The 22,184-nt window shown below is 48.4% G+C and overlaps 1 protein-coding gene and 1 pseudogene across 1 annotated transcript in view; one reads left to right on the top strand and one right to left on the bottom strand.

Annotated features, from left to right (window-relative positions):
* Window positions 1-22,184, top strand: part of LOC142076355 (uncharacterized) — an 801,642-nt gene that overhangs the window by 397,242 nt on the left and 382,216 nt on the right. The gene's annotated exons all lie outside the window — the stretch shown is intronic.
* On the bottom strand, window positions 1,535-13,882 carry LOC142076323 (olfactory receptor 14A16-like; annotated as a pseudogene).

Raw genomic sequence — 22,184 nt, forward strand, 5'->3', positions numbered from 1 at the left:
AAAAAGTCTTCATTTCCAGCATTGCTAAGCTTTTAATGATTTTTTTATGATATTTTGCTGATCACTGAGGGATGTTGCTAGTATCTGACTCCTCAGAGGACTTTGTACCACTGACAGCATTTGTTCCTTATCGCCAGCCAACTTCCCATCCACCATAACACCCACTTCTTCAGTCCAGATGTCAACAATCTGTCTCTAAAGAGACTAGAGGAGACGGTATCCAAGGATTTGCAAAAGTCCAGGTACCCAACATGCCCTTCTTTCCCCTCCCACATGGGTTCAGCAATCCCTTTTTTGTCCTTCAAGTGCCTGGAGATGTCTGCAAGAGTATTTGCCCCATCACATTCCAAGGGAGTGAGGTGACATTGACCAGTCTGTATATTCCCAATCCTCCTTCTTGCTCTTCTTGAAGATGAGTTTGATATTTGCCTTTTCTGAGGACCTTGGAACCTGCCTGATCTTTCTGGCTTTTCCAAGATGTTTGAGAGAGGTCCCATGATGACACCAGCCATGTCCACCAGCACCTCTCTGCCCCTTCCCACACCAAAAGCCTCCTTCCGTATCGCACACTTCCAGGGGAGTGCCCAGGACACAGCACACACCTGTCCAGGTCCTTGGGGCCTGTTCAGAAGAGAAGCAGAAGTGATTTCTTCCAGCAGGCCCACAACTCCAATGGGTTCTCTGTGTGGCTCACAGCTTTCCTGATAATTTTTCTCAGTGCCTTCCTACCCTCAATATTTCTAGTCCACAGGCTGTAGATGAAGGGATTGACCAGGGGCACGAGGATGGTGTAGAAAAAGGGCTTTGTCAAACGATCTCAGGAGGGCTGTTCTGGGCATCACACAGACAAGGATGAAGGTATCATAGAAAACAGTGGCACTAATGAGGTGAGAGGAGCAGGTGGAGAGGGCCTTTTTGCCTGCCCACGCTGGATGGAAGATTTGCCCCAGGGTGGCAGCTCTGATGCACACAGGATGATCATGTGAACAGGAAGAGGAGGATGGGATCTAAAAAGCAGGTTATGAAAGGGAAGAGCATGAGTTTCATGGTGTCATTGTGTGAGAGCTCCAGCAACGGGGTGAATTCACAGAAGAAGTGGCCCTCTCCACTGGGGCCACAGAAGTGTATCTGGGACACGACTGAATGTAGATGACAGAAATCCCCCTAGCCAAGGTGCAGCTGCCCTCTGGAAACAGACTCCCAGTTCATGAGTCTTGCAGAGAGCAGGGGGTGGCGCACACTACCCAGTACTGATCACAGGATGTGGTCACCAGGAGTAAACCCTCTTTACATGCAAAAGGTGCAGGAAACAGTACTAACACCTTGGTGAGCAGAGATCGTGCTATCCTCAGTCACGAAGCCGGCCATGAGCTGGGGCAGGGTTGTGGATCTTTACAATGTCTCCAGGGAAGACAAATGCCCCAAGAAGAAGCCATTGGAGGTGGGCAGTTGCTGGTTTGCCACCACCAGCATGATGATGAGGGTTTTCCCAAATACAAACACCATGCAGGTCATGAGAGAGAAGAGGAAGAGATTTGTCTAAGGACTGGGATCATTCCCCATTTCAGGGAGGGGGGATTCATGATTGCTCCATTGCCCTTTCTCCACCGAAGGTTTTAGGTCCTTCTTTCTCCTCTAACTTGCTAGGGAACCAATGAGGAAAAACATTTGGTTTGGTTTTAGTTGCTTGGGTCTCAGACAGACAAGTCAATGCAAGTACATTTATTTTGTTTAATTAGAGAAGGAGTATAGCTCCTTATTTACACAGTTTCTGGGTCATAGTAGTGAGGTAGATAATGATGTAGAAGTGGGGTGTCCACATTTCTTTGTGGACAACATTATCATAAGTAAAAAAAGCAAGAAAAGAAAAAAACCCACCCAACAACAACAATAACAAAACCTTATAAAGCAAGGCTGGGCCAGTAATGAGTTACACTATGAGTCATATGTTGAAGCAGATGGACACACTACAGCTTCTGGAAAACATTCAGTCATCGGTTTCCACACTGCTTCCTTGAGATCATGGTTCCTCATGCTGTAGATGAGGGGATTCACCACTGGAGGCACCAATGAGTACAGACCAGTAACCACAAGATTCAGGGATGGGGAGGAGATGGAGGCGGGCTTCAGGCAGGCAAATGTGGTGGTCCTCAAAAACAGAGACCACGTCAAGGTGAGGGAGGTACATGGAAAAGGCTTTGTGTCGTCCCTGCTCAGAGGGGATCCTCAGCGCGGCCCTGAAGATCTGCACATAGGACACCACAATGAAAACAAAACACCCCCAAAAGGCAAAAGCACTAAACACGAGAAGTCGAAATTCCCTGAAGTAGGCATCTGAGCAGGAGAGCTTGAGGATCTGGGGGATTTCACAGAAGAACTGGTCCACAGCATTGCCTCGGCAGAGTGGTAGTGAAAATGTATTGGCAGTGTGCAGCACAGCTGTGTCTCAGCTCCTGCCCCTGCTAATTCCTCTGCAGCTGAGGGTGCAGGTCCTCTGGCGCTGCAATCCCAGGATGAGTTTTGAGCAACCATCAGAGAAGAGGAGACAGAGGGTGACATCATTGCTGTCTTCGACTGAGCTGTGTGCTCAGTTCTGTCCTGCAGACCCCTCCTGGCAGTGAGGCACAGCCCAGGGGCATCTCTGTGTGTGCAGGGGCTAAGGAGCAGCTCAGAGAAGTCCCTACTAGAACCAGGGTGTCAGTGCCTTCTCCAGAGCAGAGAAATAAATTCCTATCTCTCACTGCCCATCCAGCCAACCAAGAGTAGAAAACTCAAAGCAAAGAGTCCTTACCTTTCAGGAAAATGCTGCCTTGATGTTCTTCCTGAAAGTCCCCTCGGAAATGCCCGGGAGGTGATCTGGAGCTGTGAGCAAACCTGACCCACGCAGCCCCCTTTTGACACCAGAATGATCCTGCCCTGTCCTGCCAGGGGTCATTTCTTCTCCACACAGCTTCTTCTCACAGTGCCGTGGGGAGCTCCCCAGGCAGGCTGAGTGCTGACCCTGACAGGCGGCAGAGTCCCTGCCCCAGCAAAAAGCCCCTTGGGGTGCAGGGACCCTGCTCTGAAGGACAATCCTGGGGCACTGCTGGTTGCACACCGGCTTCACACCCCTGCAGCTGTCCCTGGAAGAAGGCAGTCTAGGCATTTAACACAGGCCAAGGCATGTAACACTGGAGAGTGATTCATGCCAGTTCTTTGAAACACCACAGGCCAGTTCTAGTGCAGCACACAAATTCCTCTCACGTATTGGAAATGTCCTATGGTTCTACCAAACACCTTCCTTGGCCATTGTCTCTTTGGGACTTGGAAGATGGAAAGGGGCTCAACTGCAGGAATCTCCTTCCAGCTGGGTCTGCTTCCCATCCTGATCCGGTCAGAGTAGGAAGCCAACCTTCACTCTTTGAGAGAGTCACACACTGAGGTGACAAGCTGCCTTGACTGACAGAGAGTAGTAGCAGGGTGACTATGCCTTTGACGCATCTGTGTTACAGGAACTTCTTTAAGTCGTCTCTCCAACATCCAACTCTTTCCTTTTTCATTCCCTGCAAAGTAAATTGTATTTGACTCTTCTATTGGTGATGGCAAAGGATAAGACTGGTCTCAAATGCTGGACATCTGCAGCGCAATTGCCCAAAGGTCTTCCCTTTCTAGTCAATGGAGAGAAATTTGTTTTCTGCAATGAGATGCCTTGACATACACTGCCTGGTGAGCAGCTCGTGCTCCAGAAGGGCTCCCATAGATCCTGAGTCACATTTCCCAGTCCCATGCTGGGCCTTCAGGTACCCCAGGGCAGTGGCCATCTCTGTGCACAACTGGATCAAACCTGAATGAAGATGCCAGGCAGAAATTTAAACATGCAGAAAAGACCTCGACATAACAGCTGTGAAATAAGTCTTCATTTTCAGAAGGGTTTTCTATAAATGCTCATGATTTTTCTTCATAGTTCATGGGTATGGATGAGAAAGTTGATGACACTTTCTCTCATTCCATGTCAGTACAGATTTATCTCCATTCCACATTTTGATTGGAGAAACTTTCCTGTGAGGACATGTTTACACTGACATTTCACACTTGTATCTCCTATGTAAAAAGTGCTGGGAGGAATGACAACTGGAGAGGTTCAAGGTAGTCTGCTCAGGACCTAAGCAGGCTGACCTGTGGAGCAGAGGAAAGATTAAAAAGTTCTCAGGGAGGTTTTAGAGTTAGTGCTGCTATTGCTAATAAGAGTAACGGTGGAATGTACATTTTCTTCATGATGATGAACAACCAAAGTTATCTAATTTTACTCTTGTCAGTCATTCTTACCTTAAAAAAAAAAAATATCTGTAACCCTTTGATATTTAGCCTCTTGCATGGGATGTTTAGAATAATGACTTTTCTCTTGCTACTATTTCTTTGGTATCAAACAATGGCTACACCTGCCAGCACTTCTCTCAGACATGCCAGGTTTATTCTCTGAGTTGTTTTTTTTGTTTTTTTTTAGGCATAGAAGATGAAGGGGCAGGTCCAGGCGGTGTAAAAACAGAAAGGAGAGAGCCAGCCAAATCTTCATGGGATGCACAAGATCCCAACTGATACACAAGGGCCCAGGCACAGCCATATTGCTGCAGTGCTTCTACAGCCAGAACCAGAGGGTGCTCACCATGCGAAGGACACAGCTGGGCAGTTGGGAGGGGAGTCCCTTCAGTTGATGTTAGATATTTGTAAGGGATGGGATTCATCCTGCCTAATTATAACGGCTGGACGAAGTCACTCAAAGAGAATGATTTACATTTACGCGGCTATTTCTCAAAGACCCCATATGTGGCTCACTGGTTCTTTATCTTGACCGACAAGTTTTGTCACCTTTGCTCTTCCTATTCTATGTGGCTTGTGGAGAGCTCACGTTGGTGCAGGGGAAAAGTGTGTGGAGGAAGGAGCCGCAGAGAGGAACTGTTATGGACTGACTGAACCCCCCCCATTCCCCATCCCACTGCACTGCTCAGCAGGGAGGAGATAGAGGAGTCAGGAATGAAGAGTGAAATTGTGTCTTGGGAAAAGGAAGGGGTAGGAAGAAGGTGTTTTAGTTTTGTCTTTGTTTCTCACCATCCAACTCTATTTCTGTGGGCAACAAATTAAACTAGTTTTCACCAAGTCAATTCTGTTTTGCTCATGATGATAATTGGCAAGTAATCTCCCTGTTAACTCCACCCATAAGAGTTTTTCTGTCTTATTTTCTCTCGTTTTCCTATTTGAGGAGGGATAGTGAGAGAGCAGCTGGGTTGGTGTCTGGTAGCTGGCCAGGATCAACCTAACACAGGCTGCCACTAGAACATGATTCCTATGCACCATTTTTCGTCTGGGACATTCTCAAGCAGATCTCACTCACCCTGAGATATCTGCATGGTAAAGTTTTCCACCTTCCCTAGCCATGCCAGGCTCCTGTTCCAGACAAAGGGGTCTCTCAGGCAGCTGAACAGCCAAATTTCTCTGTTTCCAGACATGTCCTCTGGAATGTGATAGAATCATAGAATCATAGAACAATTTGGATTGGAAGGGACCTTTAAAGGTCATCTAGTCCAATCCCCCTGCAGTGAGCAGGGACATCTTCAACTAGATCAGGTTGCTCGGAGCCGCGTCCAACTTGACCTTGAACGTTTCCAGGGATGGGGCATCTACCACCTCTCTGGGCAACCTGTTCCAGTCTTTCACCACCCTCATTGTAAAAAAATTCTTCCTTCTATCTAGTCTAAATCTACCCTCTTTTAGTTTAAAACCATTCTCCCTTGTCCTGTCGCAACAAGCCCTGCTAAAAAGTCTGTCCCCATCTTTCTTATAAGCCCCCTTTAAGTACTGGTAGGCTGCAATAAGGTCTCCCCGAAGCCTTCTCTTCTCTGGGCTGAATAACCCCAACTCTCTCAGCCTTTCTTCATAGGAGAGGCGTTCCATCCCCCTGATCATTTTCGTGGCCCTCCTCTGGACCAGCTCCAACAGGTCCATGTCTTTCTTGTGCTGAGGGTTCCAGAGCTGGACGCAGTACTGCAGGTGGGGTCTCACCAGAGCAGAGCAGAGGGGCAGAATCACCTCCCTCGACCTGCTGACCACGCTTCTTTTTGGTTGCCTGTCTGGGCCACAAGGACATGTTGTCGACTCACATTCAGCTTTTTGTCCACCAGTACCCCCAAGTCCTTCTCAGCAGGGCTGCTCTCAATCCCTTCATCCCCCAGCCTGTATTGGTACGGGGAGTTGCCCTGACCCAGGTGCAGGACCTTGCACTTGGCCTTGTGCAACCTCATGACCTTCACATGGGCCCACTTCTCGAGCTTGTCCAGGTCCCTCTGGATGGCATCCCAGCCCTCAGGCGTGTCAACCACACCACTCAGCAAACTTGCTGAGCGTGCACTCGATCCCACTGTCTATGTCATTGATGAAGATATTAAACAGTACCGGTCCCAGTATGGACCTCTGCAGGACACCACTTGTCACCAATCTCCATCTGGACATTGAGCCATTGACCACTACCCTCTGGATGTGTCCATCCAACCAATTCCTCACTCACTGGACAGTCCACCCATCAAATCCATACCTCCCCAGTTTAGAGAGAAGGATGTCGTGGGGGACCGTGCCAAAGGCCTTACAGAAGTCCAGACAGATGACATCTGTAGCCCTTCCTATGTCCACTGATGTAGTCACTCGATCATAGAAGGCCATATAGAAGGTTGGTCAGGCAGGACTTGCCTGCCCTTGGTGAAGCCATGCTGGCTGTCTCGAATCACCTCTCTGTCCTCCATGTGCCTTAGCACAGCTTCCACAGCATCTGCTCCCTGATCTTCCCAGGCACAGAGGTGAGACTGACTGGCCTGTAGTTCCCCGGGTCTTCCTTTTTTCCCTTTTTAAAAATGGGGGTTATGTTTCCCCTCTTCCAGTCAGTGGGAACTTCACCGGACTGCCACGACTTCTCAAATATGATGGGTAGTGGTTTAGCAACTTCATCCACCAGTTCCCTCAGGGCCCGTGGATGGATTTCATCGGGTCCCATGTACTTGTGCACCTTCAGATTCCTTAGACGGTCTCGAACCTGATCTTCTCCTAGAGTGGGCGGCTCTTCATTCTCCCAGTCCCCGTCTTTGCCTTCTGCGGCTTGGGCAGTGAGGTTCGAGCGCTTGCCAGTGAAGACTGAGGCAAAAAAGTCATTGAATACCTCCGCCTTCTCTGTATCCCGGGTAACCAGGTCTTCCGTTTCATTCTGGAGAGGGATATTTCTGTTCCAGCAGGGCCCAGGTTTTATTGGAACAGATCTGCCAAACCATACACCTTGGAGGTACTCCAGAGTTTTCCAATGGAAGCAGAAACACACAGTGAGATCAAATTTCTGCCAGTCTCCAGGATCCAGACTGACTACTTCCCCTTTAACTGTAGTGTCACTTCAAAAGCCTCTTTCCCACACAGACTTTCATTCAGACCCCTATATTTAGGAGGATCCATGTCAGAGCAGGTGGATGTGCCCGTGGAGACCCCACGATGGAGCAGACTACTGGCAGGACCTGTGACCCTGTGAGGGACCCATGCTGGAGCAGTCCTTTCCTGAAGGACTGCACCCCATGGAAAAGACCCATGCTGGAGCAGTTTGTGAAGAACTGCAGCCTGTGGGTAGGACTGACGTTAGGGAATATCGTGAATGGCTGTCTCCCATTGGTGGGACTCCACACTGGAGCAGGGGAAGAGTGTGAGGAGGAAGGAGCAGCAGAGATGAAATGTTATGAACTGACTGCAACCCCATTGCCCATGCCCCTGCGCTGCTCGGGCGGGAGGAGGTAGAGAAGTCGGGAGTGAAGTTGATCCTGGGAAGAAGGGAGGGGTGAGGGGAAGGTGGTTTTAGATTTGTTCTTGTTTCTCATTATCGTACTCTGTTTAATTAGCAATAAATTAAATTATTTTCCCCAAGTCAAGTTTTTTCAGCCCATGACGGTAATTGGTGAGTGATCTCCCTGTCCTTATCTCGACCCAGGAGCTTTTCATTGTATTTTCTCCCCCTGTCCTTTTGAGGAGGGGAAGTGATAGAGTGGCTTAGTGGGCCTCTTGGGGCAAGCCAAGGTCACTCCACCACAACAATAGAAATGACAAACAGAGTTGTTTCCTTGTAAGAAAGTTCTATAATAGCTTGAATGACTGAAAGGTGGACACTCACTCTCTTCTATGGACGGAGGCTGCACAGCTGCACATGGGTTGGAGTGTTCGATACTGCACCGCTCCAGGTTCCTGGCATCTAAAGGGATGTAAGTTATTCTCTTCTTTTAGTGCTAGCTCTGAGAAATAGGATTGTGAATGACACCTGGCAGAGTCTGGATACTTTTCTTACTGGGATCACAATGAACCAGCACCTCCTGCTGCAGAATGCCATTGCTGGAAATGCTCAAGACTCAGCCTGGCAGGGCCCTGAACAACCAAATCTCTGCTCATGCTTACAAGTGTGCTGGGGCAGATGATCTCCAGAGGCCCCATTCCAGCTGGCACTCATCTGTGGGTCATTGTTTGTCTTGGTATTGTAGGAGGTTTTGGGAGTCACTAGTTCACACTTAGCATTTCACTCTCCAAGAAGGACACTTTCTGGAGACTACAGCAGTGCTGAGATGGTGTCCTCAGGCCAAATCCGAGATGGGATGATGGGCAAACCCAAGAAAAGCAATTTGAGGTGCTGAGGATCATCTCATGCAAAGGTAGTTACAGAAGAAGCACCTCTTCTCCTCAGTTTTGGTTGAAGGATCCTCATGGAGGTGTCAGCCCTGCTCAGGTTCCTGAAAAGAAGTACCTCAGGAAAGGCCTTTGCTTTCCTTGAAAATCTGGCTGGTGGCCATGACTCAGGATGCGTTGCCTGCTGTGCTCACTGGGGCTGCTCAGAACCACTGTTCCACCATCCTGCCCTCTTGGGCTGCTCTTCTCATTTGTTGGGACCATCAGGCTCCTTGGAAGTTATGGTGATGCATTCAGGGAGAAGAGACGGACAGAGACTGAAATCTGTCACCCACTGCAATTCAAGGGAAAATTGTTCTTCCCTCTAGAGAGGGTATCTTCTCCCTGTAGGCCAGGGAGCAAGCATAGGGCGAGCCACAACTGGGCATGTTTTCAAGAGTTTCCGGAAAAGTCTGAGGAGATCATTATATTACCTAGAGAATACAGAAGCAAGAAGTACAGTCCCCCTTTCCCACCTCTGACTATAAAGGTAAGTTGAGTGAACCCAATCCCTCCTGTTCCTGCACTTCAGGCTCCTTTCTCCAGCCATGCCCAAGAGGCTGGAAGGTTGATACTTCCTCTAGGGTGGAAGGGCAGCTGGCAGGATGCCTGGACACCTATCCTCCTTCTGGTGAGTCAAATGAGGGGACAAGGTCTGGTGATGGACAGCACTGGAGCAAGAAGTGCAGACCAGGTGTGGTGATGGCTGCAGGGGTCAGCTGAGAGCCCAGGCAGCACTCAGGAGGTCAGTCATAATGAGACCGGTCTGAGGTGGGTTGAGAAAGGCAGGCCAGCAGGTTGGGATCAGGGTCCAAGCCAGGAAGGAATGAGACCAGATGGGGGCATACCTGCAACAAAGCACAGGGAAACGGCAAGGGTGAAAGCCTGAGCTGAAAAACAGTGCTTGAGCGTGGAGTGGCCGCTCAGTGGGGCCTCTCAATGGGGCTAGCCCTGGGCCCACACAATCCACTGCCCTGAGTGGGACAAAGGCACCTGCCTCAGGGCCCTGACAGTCTGGACTCTATGGGCATCAACTGAGCATAGGGGGCCCTTTCAGGGATTTTTTCATGCCTTTTCATTAATGGAGAGTGTCCATTAATGGACAGCTTGGGGTGAGAAGACCTTGTTTCACATGTTCAGTTATTCCCTGTGCTGAGAGGTTGAAAAAAGAAATCCCATTTCCAGAAATGATCCTTAAGTGAAAACATGTCATGGCGTGTTTGGGGAACAGTGAGGTCCAGCTGCTGAGGGATGGAGAACTGTGAACCCAGCACAGGAGCACAGCCAGCAGGGCAGGGGCCTCCCCAGCAAGGGGACCGGAGCAGGCCTGGAGATGGCAGCCTGGGTCAACTGGGAGTCCAGATCACCGGACAGCTTTGTGGTAATGAGGTAGGATCAAGATCAATACAGGAGCACAAGTCAGCAAATCAGGATTAGGTCCAATGAGGGTAATGAGGGTCAGAGAGAGCCCAGTGCTCACCAGGCAGGTCCATAGGGGCAAGGCAGGTCTGAGATCCTGTTAGTGCCCTTGGGGCCCCGACACCAGCAAGTCTGGGAGCTGCTCTGTGGAAAGGCCCTTGGTGTCATGGTGCACAGCAAGGTGTCTGTTAGCCAGTTGTGTGCCCAAGCAGCAAGGAAGGCACAGAACTGAAGGCTGCATGAACAAGAACATGGCCCAGAGATCAGGGACATGATCCTTGTTCGCTAGTCAACACCTCAGAGACCATAACATGAGCACTGCGTCCAGTGTCGGGCTCCCTCCAGATGAGGAGTATGAATATCAAGTTCCTGTCAGTCCTTCCACTAAGATTCATTTCTCTTATCCTTAGCAGCTGCAACACAGATGTCTGTGTCCACGGTGCCACCCTCTCCTGCCTTTCCAGACTGAGCAGGGGCCAAGGACACTGCATCTCATGACATGGAAGTCCAACAGGGCAGAGAGGAATCAGGCCTTGGGGCACCATTTCTGCCACAACAGGAGCAAAGGAGGCCCCTTGGCACCTCCTAGGTAGGCAAGATGGACCTTTACTGTCAGGACATCTAGGTAGCTCACATGCCTTTATTCTATCACACTCCAGGTCCTGGTGCCTTAAGGAGAGGTTTGGGGGCCCTCAGGGAGGACTCAACCCACCCGACAGGGCAAGTCTCTGTGGCTGGAGAAAATGCTCCCTTTTCCTCCCCACTGGCCATTGCGGGAGGCTGGAGGGACCAACTCAGGCAGTCAGGACTGTATTAGTCTAAGAGTCAATGACAGTACAGTCATCTGTGAGGAGGATAGGTGAATACCATTTCTGGGATCCTGTCCCTGATGACCAAGTTCAGAGATGCCCCTGTTCACTGCCCTGCCTCACTTGCTCTTTTCGGAAGAGCAGGTTTCAAGTCTACCCTAGAGGCTTTAGGGGAGGTCAGCCCTTTCTTGAGATGGGAACGGAGTTTCTACCAGCTCAGAGCTGTCATTCCACCAGGGAATCAATTATTTTCTGTTTATTAAGAGTAATCCTTAGGGAGAGCTGAGACACAGAGAAAAAAACATCTGGAAGACTGAGTACTACTATAAACCCCAGGACACACTGGAGAGCAGGGGCATTTGGGTGCAGCTGAAAAGTCACTGCAGGAGCTGCTAGGAGAAGACAGCAAGGGCAGAGCCAGGGGTTTTGGCCTGACAGAGACTCTCTGGTTTGCAGAGAGCCCAGGGAAGGGAAAAGCATGGTGGAGAAGAGGCAGAGGGTGAGACCCTGACCTCAGTCCTCATTTCCAGCCACTTGCATTACAGAATTCACCCCTTCATGCTGAGGAGTGCAAGTTGGTGCTGGAGATGCTGAGTGTGGAAGTGGAAGGGTGGAATCATTCTATGATTCTATGATTCTGTGATTCTAAGTCTAGGTATTGTTAATGAAACTGCTGGATCTTTCAAAAGAAGAAACTTGGACGTGAAGACCAGAGTCCTGCCCTCTCCTGCATGTCTTCCAATCCCAGTTCCCTCCTTCCCCCAGAGATCCTGGGCCTAGGCACCATGGACCAGAGATGATTGGGAGGGGCTGGTGGTGCTGAGTTACAGCTGGGCTGGGGTGTGTTTGAGCCAGCCCTGGGCACCCACTACCTTGGCTGGGATGGAAGAAGTGTCTGGGCAGGGTGTTTTGGGTCAGACTGCCCATGACCTTCATTTCACCACAAGAATTGCTGCTTTATTTCTGTGTTTTTCTTACTTTCTCTCTGGCTGTATGATGAACATGTAGGTTTTGATCTCCAGTGGTCATGTTTCTCTCTTCTATTCTGTGAGGAGGGTTGAGGACATCGGTCACTCTGCAGTGAATTTGGTAAGCTCTCCTAATGGTGTCTGTCATTATCGCCTGCAGAAGCCATTCATCCAGTCCGGGAGATGGGTGTGAGAGATTTCAGGGGAATCCCTTTTCCAGGGGGTGCTGAGTAGAGGGATGTTTCTCAGGCATGGACTTTCCCTGGCTGCGCACTCCGGCATGTCCTGCGCACTTTCCATGCCCCTGGTCCGCCTCAGCCCCAGGCATCCTGGGGACATCCTTGCTAGTGACCAGCAATGCTGAGCAGGGAGCACAGGTGGCTGGGATGACCCCTTGAGGTCCTGCTACTGGGCTGGGATGTGCAGCAGGCAGCCCCAAAGCCCTCAGAAACCACCAATGAGGAGGGAAAGACATGACTGAAATGACCTTCCCTGTCCCTTTCACTTCCACCCTGCACAGTCTCTCATGTTTCCTCATTCTCTCACAGTTATGAATTTCCTCGTGTTTAGTTTTTCAACTTCTGTATCAGTTTTTCCTCTATGGTTTGATTCACAAAGTGATTTCAGGCATCCTCTCAGAGAGTCCCACAGCATCGACCCCCCTCACCCCTGCACCCGAATGGCTGCCGGGGTTGCTCCTCCATGGGACAGCTGGGCATTTTCCTCCTAACCCCCCCCTGCATGCTGAGGCTGCTCCCCCATCTCCAGAGGAGATGTGAAGAGATGGGAGTTGAGACAAATAATTTCCTGCTGGTTTCTTTATTGAGTTTAACTAAACAGGGAGCCTGGATCCATATGTACATAAGGTTTTTGGATCAAGAAAAAAAAAACAGGTAGGAGACCAAGAATAATATTATCACAGGTATAAAACAAAAAACAAAATGGAAAAAAAAAACCACAAAGGAAAAATAAAGACACATGTGAAGAAAACCTAGTCCTGGCTTTTCCTGAGATACCGTGGGAGACCTATTGGGATAATGGGCACTTTATTAATCTCAAGTAGACCATATTCAAATAGTTTCCACAGAGCATCCTTGATTTCCTTGTTCCTCATGTTGTAGATGTGGCGGCTAACTGCTGGAGGCACCAACGAATACAGAACTGCAACCACCACATGCAGGAATGGCGAGGAGATGGAGGATGGCTTCAGGTGAGCAAATATGCCAATGCTGACATACAGGGAAACCACAACCAGGTGAGGGAGGCACATGGAAAAGGCTTTGTGTCGTCCTTGCTCAGAGGGGATCCTCAGCACAACCCTGAAGATCTGCACATAAGACAGCACAATGAAAAAACAAAATATCCAAAAGCTAAAAAAGAACTTAATATAAGAAGCCCAATCTCCCTAAGGTTGGAATCTGAGCAGGAGAGCCTGAGGATCTAGGGGATTTCACAGAAGAACTGGTCCACAACATTGCCCTGGTGGTGTGGTATAGAAAATGTATTGGCAGTGTGCAGCACAGCATTGAGAAACCCACTGCCCCAGGCAGCTGCTGCCATGTTGACTCAAGCGCCCATCAGGGCCCCAAAGCGTAGGGGTTCGCAGATGGCAACATAGCAGTCATAGGACATGACAGCGAGAAGGGCACAGTCTGCTCCAAGCAAGAAGAAAACCAGAAAGCGCTGTGCAGCACATCCTATGTAGGAAATGGCTCTGTTGTCCCACAGGAAATTGGCCATGGCTTTGGGAACAGTAGTGGAGATGGAGCCCAAGTCAACAAGGGAGAGGTTGATGAGGAAGAAGTACATGGGGATGTGCAGATGGTGGTCGCAGGCTATGGCGGTGATGATGAGGCCATTGCCCAGGAGGGCAGCCAGGTAGACGACCAGGAACAGCCATAAATTCAAGAGCTGCGGCTCCCGCATGTCTGCAAACGCCAGGAGGAGGAATTTGGTGATGGACCTGCCTTTGGACATTTGCTGTTTCTTGGCATGGGGGCTCTGTCCAAAGAAGGAAAAGACAGGAAAAAATTATGACAGACTTTTCTGAGCAAAGCCACTCCATTTTTCATAGAAATCCTCCCAGTTGAAATGCATTTCCCTTCTCTATTTTGTGCTGGCTGAGTGTGCTGTGAGGAGCAGGACCTCTGTCTGTGTGCTGCTGAGGAGTCAGCTTTGCTCTGCTACAGTGGGTACATGGGAGCTATTTTTTGACAGCTTTGATGTCAAATGTAATCCACCTTTAAAAGAAAAGTTCTATATCTGGCTCGCAAGAGTGTGGGCTGCAGAAGAGAGGCTTAGCATAACTTTATAATAATTTTGTCTGTGTTTTTTGTTTTCCACCATTACATCTGGTGAGTGTTCTTTTTAGGAGTAGAAATCCTCATTTTTATCACTGAAAATGTGAAGAGTCTTGGGACAGGACAAGCAAAAGGGCTCAGCTCTCTGTGTCTTAGTGCAGGGTCAGGAGAAATGCAGTGTCCATTAGTCTTTTACCCAGCTGCCCTGTGCTTTCGCTTGTGCTGCCTTGAAGATGACTTCACACAAAATACTCTAAAAAAAACCCCCAAAGAACTGGACACATATGGGAGCAGGGGAGCACTGTTTCAAAGGGCAGATCTGCAAACTCATCTATCCCAGCCTAGAGGTGGGATACCCCACCCCAGAAGAAATTTTAGAGCATGGTATTGTTCCTGGTTTTAGTGGAAATAGAAATAAGTCCATAATGTGGCCACTAAGCCCCCACCCAGCTGCTTGCTCATTCCCCTCTTCTGAGGGATGGGGAGAGAATCGGAAGGGCAAAGTGAGAAAAACTCACGGGTCAAGATGAGGAGAATTGAATAGGTAAAACAAAAGCTGTGCCCACAAGCAAAGCAAAATAAGGAATTCATTCACTATGTCCCATTGGCAGGTAGGTGTTCAACCATTTCCAGGAAAGCAGGCCTCCATCATGAGTAACAGTTACTTGGGAAGAGAAATGCCATAACTCCAAATGTCTTCCTCCTTCTTCCCCCAGCTTTTACTGCTGAGCATGATGTCATATGGTATGGGATATCTCTTTGGTCAATTAGGGTCAGCTGTCCTGGCTGTGTCCCCGCATAACTTCTTGCCCACCTGTCCTGGTTTCGGCTGGGATAGAGTTAAATTTCTTCCTAGTGCTGTGGTTTGGATTTAGTATGAAAAGAATGTTGATAACACACTGATGTTTTTAGTTGTTGCTAAGTACCCTGCTAGTCAAGGACTTTTCAGCTTCCCAGCCCCTGCCAGGTGCACAAGAAGCTGGGAGGGAGCATAGCTGGGACAGCTGGCCAGCTGGCCAACAGGCTATTCCATACCATGTGACGCTGTGCTCAGTATATGAATGATAGGCGTGTTCCAGGAAGTAACGATCGTTGTTTTTTGGACATTGCTCGGCGGGTGGTGAGCAATCGCATTGTGCATCACTCATTTTGTATATTCTATCATCATCATAATTTTTTTTTTTCCTCCCCCTTTCTTTTCTGTTCTATTAAATTGTCTTTATCTCAACCCATGAGTTTTCTCACTCTTACCCTTCCGATTCTCTCCCTGTCCCTCTGGGCAGGGGGAGCGAGCGATCGGCTGTGTGGTGTTTGGCTGCCTGCTGGGTTAAACCACACCACCACCCCAAGCCTACTCACTGGTAGGAAAGTGGGAGAAACAGCAAAAGCCTTGGCACTGTGCAGCTACTTATCAGCAATAGCTAAAACATCAGTGTATTATCAACACTGTTTTTGTCACAAACCCAAAACATAGCACTATATGGGCAGCTATGAAGAAAATTAACTCCACTTTAGCCACAGCCAGTACACTGCATCTCCCCTCCCACAGCATTCCTGATATTAGTTCTGTTTCATTCCCAGTCCATTGCAGACCAGCCACTGGAAGTACAAATATGGGCACCAAAAAAACTCCTCCCAAGGCCTTGCACAAGCAATGAGACCTCAGAGAGCACAGAGGTTCCTCAGTGAGGTCATCCCCTCCCCAGGATGTGCTTCCTCCACTGGTGTTTCTCAGATCCATGAATGGTGAGTGGAGAAACATGCTCATCCCCAGAGAATGAGATGGAAAGCCTTGAGAGCTTCTTAACTTTTCAGTTGTGATTAGGCAGTGATTGGCAGGGATGCGAGAGAGGGTGGAGGGAAGTCACCAAGAAGCAAGGTGATGTTTCAGGGCTTTAGCAAATCCTTACACCATGTCCAAGCTCATAAATGAAAAGCCATTGATGCCTGTGGGTGGAGGAGGAGTAGGTGTGCCCTTGGGGTGTGGCTGAAGGCCCCTGAGCAAAACAGTGTTTATATGAGAAGTTTCCATCTTGGGAGCATGCCTCAACCTGGCAGATGGAGAATGCCCACTGCTGGGAGTGGCTGAACACCGCTCATCATGCCGCATAAGCCGACCTTTCTGTCTTCCTCTCCTTCCCTACCCACACTTGCCTAAATTCAGGAAACATCCATGAGCCTGGAGAATGTATGAACCTCCTAGAGTGAGGTCCCATTACTGCAGGGGAGGTGGGAAGGGTTTGTGAGACACATGAGATTATAGGGAGAAAGTAGTGTGTATGTAGAAGAGAGGGTGTTACAGGCCAGAAGACAACCTGAAAAAGCAAGGGGTGGTCATGCTAATGTGGAATAGTTCAATGTTTGATTTGAAGGCAGCAGAATAAGGAGGATGTGCAGTGCAGTGCTGGGATATGAATCCAAAGTGAGAATGCAAGCAGGTCTGGGACTGGCACATGTTAGGTGATTGAAGACCATTAGCAGGGCTATAAAATAAGCCAGATGGGTTTTGTGGAACTCACAGGCATTGCCACATACCCATTTGTCATTAAAGAAACAGAATCTACCACAAACATGCCTCCTCTCTCTGCCACACCACCCCATTCACACTGACCCTAGGCAAAGTCCTGAGCAATGCAGGGGAGAACCCCTTTTACCAGGCCCTGGGGGTCAGGGCTTGGCCATTCTGGTGATAAACAAACACTAAGAGCTTACATGGCATCAGAGCCACCCGCACATTGCCTCTGCCACCTGCAACCAGTGTCCTCAAATTTTTGCTTAACGAGCCCCCAGGGATGGACACCTTCACTGGTCATTCCCTTCATGGCTTTGTCAGTGCTGGCCCTCAGTGGGACCTCCAACGCCCTCAGAAACTTGCTATTTGCTTCTGCTTTCTAATTCTTTAAGAGGCTTGTATCTGCAGATCAGGAACTTGGCACCAGAGGGCTCATTAACATGCAAAACACCCTAACAAGCCAAGTCTCTGTGCATAATTTTCCCTAATTCTTCAAGTCTTCTGTGGCTAGTTTGAGAAATTTCAGGAGTGTAGTCAAGCAGAGAAGATTTAAATAATCAGGAACAATAAAATAGGATTTCTTCTTTTTCCAGTTTTCATTATTTTTCTGCTTACAGAACAAGTAGTATAAGTCTCCTCCAATTCATATTGATCCAGAGCATCTCCTGATGAAGTCTGAATAGGTAGGAAAGGTAAGATCATTTGTTAGAAACTGTAAGGGCCATCTTTGTCCCATGTCCCATCGTCTTCATTGGTTCCCCTCCCCCGCCTCCACCGGTCATTTCTCTCAGTGGCCACCTGGGACTTGCATCATGCTTTCTCAAATCTAAGCTTTTTCCACTAAAGTCTGTAGCTGAATGATTCGGCTTATTTGCACTGATTCCACACCTGCCTGGTATGGAGAAACAGCTAGTCACAGTCACAGAAGGATATTTCTTAATTGTCAAGGAAAAAAAAAAAAAGAATAATTCAGTAAAAATAAACCACATTCCTCAGCTGTATGTGAAGTCCAGATTGCCTCCACTGAAGTCTACCTTCCACTGTGGGTAACCGTAGTGAAACATCTTCAGTAGGATACCTAGGAAAGGACAGGTAGAAATGCGGTTGTAGGAGTTGGCTAATGAGACCATCAGGCAGACTACTGAAAGACAAGGCAAGCTTTCAACTTCCTGAAACTCAGGGCAGCACCTGGGTAGCTGAGAGGTGTCTGAATGGACGGAGAGTAATAGAAGGGGGAAAACTGTGTGGACACCGGAAAATGCATACGTCCAGACAGTCTGCTGAAAAGATTATTTTAGAAGTGGTCAGTTCAAGCACGACACATGGAAATACGTGAAAGAGTGCTAAGAGACAATACACAGTATACTGGGCAGAGCAGTGTCATGGATGTAATAGGGAAGATCAATATTTCTTCTTCTGAGCATAGTACAATTGCTGGAAATGTCTATGTTGGCATCATGGGAAAGCGTTGTCTATGGATGAAAAGTGTTTAATCCACTTGAGCTGATGAATGAAAAACATGCTCATATTTTCTTTAAATGTTGAGAAAGATTCCTCATCTTTCCAGGCAGGCCTCTGGGCCCAGGGCACAGCCCGATCACTGCAGTGCTTGTAGGCCAAATCTCTCACTTCCTGTTTGGTAATGGCACTAACGAGCCATCTGCAAAACAAATGGGGACACCAAATGAGCTCTGCCCTAAGCCTTGCAATCAAGGAGGACAGATGTGCCTCAGGAAGGTCTTTCCCTTAACCAAAATGTGCTTCCTCAACTCGTAGTTAGGGCTCTATGAATGCTGAATGGAGAGACATGTTCCTTTCTGGAAGTGGGAATGGAAAGCCCTACTAAGAGACCTGACCGCTGCCTGGTGCAGGTCCAGGCAATCAGCCTGCAGGAATGCAGATGTTGCTCAGGAAGTGGTCTCAAACCAGGTACCGGACTCCCAGAGTATGGAGTAGCTTTCACCCACGGACCTAACCTTTCCTTTTGGATATTTCAAGGAAGCTCTCGATCCATAACATGGGCTTTTCATGATTGCTTTCCAGTGGTGCTTAATTTTCCTTAATGACAGCATCACAACATCTCTGGGCAACGTGTGTCAATGCTCAGTCACACATAGAGTGAAAAAGTGTTCCCTGATGATCAGACAGAGCCTCCTGTGTTTCAGTTTGTGCCCATTGCCTCTTGTGTAACTGGGCACCATTGAAAAAAGCCTGACTCTGTCTTCTTTGCATCCTTCCTTCAGACGGGTGTCTTGTCAAGGTCCTCAGTGGAAGACACAGCAGCCATAGTCGAGAGGACAAGGATTTCAGTTCTGTTGGTAGCGGTGGACCCAGACCCACCAAGCCTCTTGGCTGTTCCCACTACAGGTTGTCCTATACCGTCCTACACCTGTGCCTGCTTCCCTACAGATTTTAGCCACACCCCTCTTTCTCCACCTCACTCTGACCCCACAATGTCCCAAGCTTTGCTGATGTCTCTCTGTCTTCAATGGCTATTGCTTCAAACAGAAAGCTGTGGTTATCTGAGGATTTGCCAATGCCTGTGAGTTCCTCACAAACTGTCCAACTTCTTCCAAAGCCCTACTAATGCTCCCCTAGCACCCAAGATGTCCCAGACTTACTTGAATCCTCTTTTTATCTCCATATCACAGCACTGACCTGCACATCCTCCTTCTCCTGCTGCCTCAAAATCAAAACTCAATCTATTTAATCTCAGCATGATCCCTCTCCCACCCGCCCCCACTATTTCAGGTCTTCTTCCTGCCTTTAACACACTTATTGCTACATACACACCACTCTCTCCCTTCACTCCCATGTGTCTCTCAAACCCTTCTCTGTTCCCCTGCAGTGATGGGACCTCAATCCAGGAGATTCGTGCCTCCTCCAGGCTCATGGATGTTTCCTGAGATCCATGCAAATGTGGGGAGTGAAGGAGGGGAGGAGAGCAAAGTCAGCTCATGGGGTATGACTGAGCACAGCCAACCCCCAGCAGTGGGCATTCATCATCTCCTAGGTGAGCCATGCACACAAGATGGAAATCATCCCTGATTTGCATAGGAGGGGTCTTCCTTCCTGACATATTCCCAGAACAAACCCCCTCCTTGTCCACCGACAATCTGCTTTCCAATTTCTGGTCTCAGACATGGTTGTAAGGATTTGTTAAAGCCGTCAGCCATTACCATGTTTCTCACTGACATCCCCAGACCATCTCTCCCAGCACTACCCATGGCCAACCACAGCTACTCAGGGCCACTCACTCTTCAAAAGCAATCTTGAGCTTCCTGGATCTTCCTGGTGCTTATTACAATCTTTCTGGCTCCCTCCAGAGCTCACAGTTAGACTTCTGGTCTGTAACAGAGCATTTATGATCATCTTTTGTGAAACATTTGTCTTTTTATGACAACTTGTGCAGAAAGAGTAGTCACAGAAAAGCACCAAATAAAAGGATGCTGAATGAAGTGCGAGGATGAGAAATACTCAAGGCTGTGGCTTCCTGGCTGTTGTGGTTTAACCTGGCTGGCAGCCAAATACCACGCATCCGCTCGCTCACTCTCCCCGCTCCCAGTGGGATGGGGAGAGAATCAGAAGGGTAGGAGTGAGAAAAACTTGTGGGTTGAGATAAAGACAGTTTAATAGAACAGAAAATGGGAAATAATAATGATAATGATAGAATATACAAAATGAGTGATGCACAATGCAATTGCTCACTACCCGCACTGACTGATAACCAAGTAGCGATCGCTACTTCCTGGATCACGCCTACCGTTCATATACTGAGCATGATGTCACATGGTATGGAATACCCTGTTGGCCAACTGGGCTAGCTATCCTGGCTGTGCTCCCTCCCAATGCTTGGGTTTGGTTTTTTGTTTGTTTGTTTGTTTGTTTGTTTTTAAGCTGAATGTCCTTGACTAGCAGGGTACTTAGCAACAGCTAAAAACATCAGTGTGTTATCAACATTCTTCTCACACTAAATCCAAACCACAGCATTAGGAAGAAATTTAACTCTATCCCAGCCGAAACCAGGACAGTATCCACCCCTTATTCTATACCATTTACGTCATGCTTAGTGTTCGCATTTGCTAATACATTCCAATTAATCACCATCACCTTTCTTGTCTTTATATATATATATATATACACACACAGATATCATTCCCTTAGTCTATGGGCCATCGCTCTCAAAAGTCCATTGAGTTCATTTAGTCCATGACTTTGGGCTCCAGCTGTCATAACAGTCTTTCAGGGCAAGAGAGATGGTGTGTGGTGTTGGGCTGTTGCATCCTGAAGCCAGTTCTGATTCCATTATTGCTGCACTTGTCCGGTTCTATCATCATTGCACTTTGCTTGGTTTCATCAGAGTTCATTCTTCATTAACCTGGGTGATTTTTACTGCTATACCATTGATAACAACCATAGAAATAATGATATACAATATCATATAACAATTAACATCATACAATTCAGTTCCATGGCTATTTTCACCCAAAATCAAATCCCCTTGAGGTACACACTGGATTTCTCCATCCTTTCGCATTACCCACCAAGTGCACTCAGGTCCTTGAGCAAAAACAATCCCACGAATGGGTTTTCCCTTGCCAGAGGCAGGAGTAACCCAGACTGTCTTCCCCAGCATGTTTCTCATATGCACGACAGGGACTTTATCCCCCTCTACAGTGCATAATGGTTTTGATTGGGCAGGGCCAGCTCGATTGAAAGATCCCCTGGCATTGACTAACCAGGTGGCCTTTGCTAAATGTGTGTCCTAATGCTTGAATGTCCCACCGCCCATTGCCCTCAGTGTTGTCTTTAGCAGCCCGTTGTATCGTTTGATTTTCCCAGAGGCTGGTGCATGGTAGGGGATGTGATAGACCCACTCAATGCCATGCTCTTTGGCCCAGGTGTCTATGAGGGTGTTTCGGAAGTGAGTCCTGTTGTCTGACTCAATTCTTTCTGGGGTGCCATGTCGCCATAGGACTTGCTTTTCAAGGCCCAGGATGGTGTTCCAGGCGGTGGCATGGGGCACAGGATATGTTTCTAACCATCCGGTGGTTGCTTCCACCATGGTGAGCACATAGCGTTCGCCGTGCCGGGTTTGTGGGAGTGTGATATAATCAATCTGCCAGGTCTCCCCGTATTTGTATTTCAACCATCGTCCTCCACACCAAAGAGGCTTTACTCGCTTGGCTTGCTTGATTGCAGCGCATGTTTCACATTCATGGATAACTTGTGCAATGCCATCAATGGTCAAGTCCATCCCTCGATCATGAGCCCATCTATATGTTGCATCTCTTCCCTGATGGCCTGAGGTGTCATGGGTCCACCGAGCTATAAATAATTCACCCTTATGTTGCCAGTCCAGATCTACCTGAGCCACTTCGATCGTAGCAGCCTGGTCCACCTGCTGGTTGTTTTGATGTTCTTCAGTGGCCCAACTCTTGGGTACGTGAGCATCTACGTGACGTAC

The sequence above is a fragment of the Calonectris borealis genome, unplaced genomic scaffold, assembly GCF_964195595.1.
Source record: "Calonectris borealis unplaced genomic scaffold, bCalBor7.hap1.2 HAP1_SCAFFOLD_44, whole genome shotgun sequence".
NCBI classification, from domain to species: Eukaryota; Metazoa; Chordata; class Aves; order Procellariiformes; family Procellariidae; genus Calonectris; species Calonectris borealis.